The sequence below is a fragment of the Molothrus ater genome, chromosome 2 (genome assembly GCF_012460135.2).
Source record: "Molothrus ater isolate BHLD 08-10-18 breed brown headed cowbird chromosome 2, BPBGC_Mater_1.1, whole genome shotgun sequence".
NCBI classification, from domain to species: domain Eukaryota; kingdom Metazoa; phylum Chordata; class Aves; order Passeriformes; family Icteridae; genus Molothrus; species Molothrus ater.
This window is the reverse complement of record NC_050479.2, coordinates 108,508,130-108,513,155: the sequence shown is the minus strand read 5'-3', so window position 1 is coordinate 108,513,155 and position 5,026 is coordinate 108,508,130. Positions and strand designations below refer to the sequence as shown.

At 36.1% G+C, this 5,026-nt stretch overlaps 1 long non-coding RNA gene across 1 annotated transcript; it reads left to right on the top strand.

Annotated features, from left to right (window-relative positions):
* Nucleotides 1–1,106: 1,106 nt before the first annotated feature.
* LOC118684745 (uncharacterized) lies at nt 1,107–4,081 on the top strand. The gene is made up of 3 exons (XR_004979890.2): nt 1,107–1,194; nt 1,874–1,932; nt 3,235–4,081. It is a non-coding gene; the product is annotated as an uncharacterized LOC118684745 (long non-coding RNA).
* Nucleotides 4,082–5,026: the final 945 nt, after the last annotated feature.

Below are 5,026 nucleotides of genomic sequence, written 5' to 3'. Positions count from 1 at the left end.
TATTTAATGGTTGTACTTCAAACACTATTTGCAATATTCTGGGACTATGACATTGTGTGTTTGCTCAGAAAATTTGTAATAATGCTTCAATGTACTTTTTGTGTGTAAAGGATTTTACATATGCTAACATTGGATTTTACTTGTTGGATTATTACTGATTTTTTTTATGGCCAAATAGATGGCCAAATTCTAGTTTACTCATTAAAAAATAAAAAGTTTGGCAAAGGACAGAATTTTAGGTAATACTGAGCACCAATATTGTCTTTGCACAAGCAATATTATATCTAAAAATATTAAAATTCTAGTCTTTATATTGTAGAAAAATAAACCATAATAAATAATTACAGACTGTCATTATGAATGGCAGCCCATACCTTAGTTCCAAACAAGGTTTATTTAAAAATGCATTTAAACCACAGTGACAGCAAGTGTCTTCTTTCTCCTCCTACATTCCAAAGATGAAGCTTAGCAGGTTGGTTTGTTAGGTAGATGAGAAGGAAGAATATTTCACTTCTAGCCATGCTTTGTACCTCAGCATTGCAAATCTCCAAGATTTCATGTAAACCTAAGTAGGTATATGTATGAAAATAAAAAGCAGAAGAAAATGAAAGACAGCAGGAAAGATATATGTAGTTTTACACCCCTGATTAGCTTCATTTTTTATTTCTTGCATAAAAACCCCTGTCTTTGAAGCTTAAAAAATGAATGATTTTCTAGCTTTTCATAAAGGGTTTTAACGCCCAAAAGTTTGAAGGCTTTGTTGCATGTCTCCTGGCAGAGTCCTGCATTTTTCCAGTTTTTAGTCTCAAATTTATAAAATAACTGCACAAAAATAAATTCTCATTTTATTTCCTTCTTATGCTGATTGCAAAAGTCTGTGATTTAAAACAGAAAAGCAGTTTGGTCTGGCAAAATTAAGATTTCTAAAATCACACCCTTACTTGGACTTTCTTGATAAATTTCCATATTTCTATAGTATAAAAAGGAGGAATAATTATACAAAACCTAATTTTTCTCCAGTACGAATGCATGCTAACTTTAATGCTTGGGAACTATTTTTATCTTTTTTCTCTTTGGTAATCTTTCGTCTCTTTTTTGCAGATTCTAGGAGACAATCTATTGTGGATCTCACATTAGAATAGTTATTTCAAATGAGACTGGAGCAGTGGTGCAAAAAGCTGAGTTGTTTTTGAGGTAAGAGTAAGAAAAAGGATGCAGAGGATGCAGAGGTAAAAGTGAAAAGCAGAGGCTGAGGACGCTCCAGCTTGGGACCTGGAGGACATCCTCACACATTTCTGTGTGGCATGGGAAGTGGGTTTCCTGGCAAAAGCAGAGAATTGAAGGGACTTCAGTTCTAAAACTGCTATGGTGTAAAATCTATTTTCCTCCTTCAATTCAAAATAATTTTCTCTCTTTAAATATTTATTAATTTATTTGAAAAGTAGAGCTAACTTTAGAAAACAATAGAAAATAAAGCCATGGGAGGTTTCTGAGTTGATTAACAGTAGGGAAACATATGGACTTTCAAATATTTAGATGCTCCTCCCTTTTTTCCAGAGAAAAAAATATCACCAATGGCATCAGTTAGGATTAGAAGAAATGTTCAGAAACATCTGAAAAGAATTTCATTTAAAGTTGTTAGGAGGAAAATGCTCCTTGATGTTGAAACATAAGATAATCTTAGCAGGAGATATGACAAAATTCCCTGTGGGTCTTTTTTTACTTAGGGCTAAAAAGGTGAGAAATGTGCAGTAGAGAAGAGTTCTTCAGTGTCAGGACCCAGACCAAAGGTCTTACAGCCTTGTCATGGTTCTTCATAATGTTCTTCAGAAAAATTACTTCCTTCTGTTCTTTTTTGTCTAATCCAAACCAGATGACACCAGCCAAGCAGTGTGCTGTGCCCTAAACTTTGTGTTCTTGCCACCTACCCAGGTAAGCATATTTTATTTTCTGTTGCCTTCATTTTACTTCCTAGAGGTGCACTCAGGAGATGCTGTTAATGTTGATGAGGAGCCTGGTGTCACCCAGCTCATGCAGATAAAGACAGAAGAGAGACAGGCTGTTCTTAGATTTGTTTGGAGATTAAATGCATCTCACATCTAGACTGGGAGGTTTTGACTTTGAAACCAGGAGAAGGTGCAGTGAGTCAATGTGAATCAGAGAGGAGGCAGTCATAGCTGCCTTCCAGCATTAATGAGCATTAATCTAGGATGCTCTTACACAAACATTTGCTTATTTCTAATGAAAATTAGGTTTTTCAAAGAATTGTAGTTACAGAAATGATATTTGGAGCAGGAAGGTTTTAGAGTTATTCGCACTATATGGACATCACCACATGTTTTACTTGTCAAAATCCAGCTGGCATCCAAAGTGAAGAACTGATTTAATTTGTTTGAAAATTTAGAAGTGTAAGAAGTAGAGACTGAAGTAAAACATCCAGTGAAAACCAGCACTGGTGCACAGCTGTTTTATTTTCATCATCTGCCTTATTAAATTGACACCAAATTTTTTCTCTATGAATCAAAAACTAGAGATAAAGACTCCCAACTTTTTTTTGCTATGAGGTAGAAATAACAATCTATTTTGTATTGCTGGCTACAGATGATTCAGGCTTTGAGGACAGGATATCAGATGAAACACCAGCAATAAAAATAGAATTCTCCTTTACTGACAACCAGCTTACACACACAGTGCTAGGTGATATCAGAGTGGTAATTCTGCACAGCAGATGCTGAATGAAGGGGCTGGACCAAGCAGCCATTTCCACTGTGGACTCAATCTAAACACCACCCAGTGGATGCTGTCAGATCCAGTCAGGTTTCATGGATTGATATGCAATTCCTTGCTATTTCAAAGAATAAGCAATTTTAGCAAAAGTTCCTGCTGTTCCCAGTTATCCCTTGGGATTCAAGTTTCCCTAACAAGAGAACTTTTTCAACACTTTTCTGCATTGCTCATCATTCCTCAGAGCAAATGAGGCCATACACACCTTGTTTTATACATACCTACCTTGTTTTGTATCGTTTTTGTTGTGCCCAGCACAACAAATGTGACATTCCTTCATTTTACATGAATTCTGGGGTCAATGCTTGTTTGTTCTACATGAATACAGTAACTTAGAATAATAAGGCATTTATGTATGTAATATTTCTCCTTTACTTGTGTCTAACTAATAGGGACAACCTTGGAAATAGCTGTCAAATTTCTTTGTTTACATTTGTTTATTTTCTTCAGATCACAACCTCACCTCCTTCCTTGCTGCTGTGACAAGTTCATTACTGGATCCCACCCCAGCTTTTCTGTGTCAGCCAGGCATCCCACACTTCCTCTGCACTCAGAGGAACATCTCCTTGGCCAGCCTAAGCCTTTGGGGAACAGTCTTACTGATGCCTTAAGTTTTAGCTTTCATCTTTTCAGATTCTGTACTGCATCGGTGTGTGACTCTGAACTTCTCATGAAGTGTTAGCAAGTTGTCCTCACAGCTCAGTCAGAAAAAATCCTGCCTGAGAACCAAGGACACCGCTGCAGATTCAGGCCCAAAAAGTATAAAAACCAGCAAATTCAGGAGAGCAATCTGGGAGGATGGAACTTCATAACCTGAAGCTGTAATTGGACAATTAACCTCAATATGGAAATGGACCAAAACTTATAAAAGTTTGAAAAGTTGGGACCCACCATCCACCTTGGTTGGAACCATGGCCAGGCTCTTGTGCTGCCCAAGGTGTGTCCTTTGAAGGCCTTTTCATAAATACCTACTTTGTTCCTTTAACTCTGTCTAACCTCTGTTCTAAGTAGCCTCTCAAGGCTTCATAAGAATTCTAAACAGGTCCCAGGGTCTGTATGAATACTCATATGTGCTACATCTCTATTCCTGGAATGATCCAGAAAGGCATTTACATATCATGGGTAAATTCTTTCCAGTTTTACACAGCTGAAGGACTGAAGTTTCTTCATGGTTTGGTTTGTTTTCTCCAAGGGTTTGTCAGCTGGTAAAAGGACAAAGCTGAACATGATGTGAAAATGATAAATGACTACTTCCAAATGTGGGGTAGTTATTTGCAAGCATTTTATTTTAGGATTATGCAGTGTAATTTTAAATTATTATTTTATTTTATTTCATTATTTTATTAAAATTCGAATTGCATTATTTTACAGTTTTGTCAATCTAAATTATTAATAATACATCGAATGAAAGAATGAAAAGCTCTTTTTTGTCTACTCACTATGTACTATTGAAATAATGTGTTGTTTTAAAGAATTTTTAATCACTTACTTAAGAGTTTCTATTTCACACCTTTTTTCAAACATCTTGCTTTTTTTCAAACACAAATTTAATTTGATAGGTGTTTTTCCATTAAAAGTAAAAAAAAAAAGCGGTGGGATGGGGGGAGAGCAAATCTTAATTTCTATGTCAAAATACCATTTTTTTATGATGTATTGCTTCTCTACAGAGTTCCTACAGGGGTTTGCAATATTCACCTGTGCAAGGAACAGCACACTGTAATTTTTCTTGCTTAATTTCCCTGCAGGTCCCCTCAAACCCTGTAGATCCCTTTTTGCAGGGATAATCAGTTTTCAGTGGCCTCTCCTGTGCTTATGAATGCAATGTTCTTAATGAAGACATTGAGTACCTTGAATGAGGAGATGGGCACATAAGCAAAATGTGCTCTGTCCATGCTGTACCTAAGCCAACCAAAACCACCTTGGTCTAACACTCAATAGTGTAGTGTGCTAATCATAATGTAGTATTAGTAATATGGCAGATAATAAAAAAAAAATGTAGAAAAGCTGTCAAAATTGGGAATAAATTTTTTTGCACCAGAATGAGGCTGAGAGTTGCATATGGAATGACATGCACTTGATAGGCGTGTTCTGGGTGGTGGGTTTTGAAAAAGAATTAGAATTTCCATAGGGAAATAGAGGATCTTTACCTCCAGGAAAAGAAGAATTCTTTGACATACTTGCCTTGCAAATCCAAAAAGAAACTGTGATGATGATGATCATAAATTTGTAAATCCTTATGTGA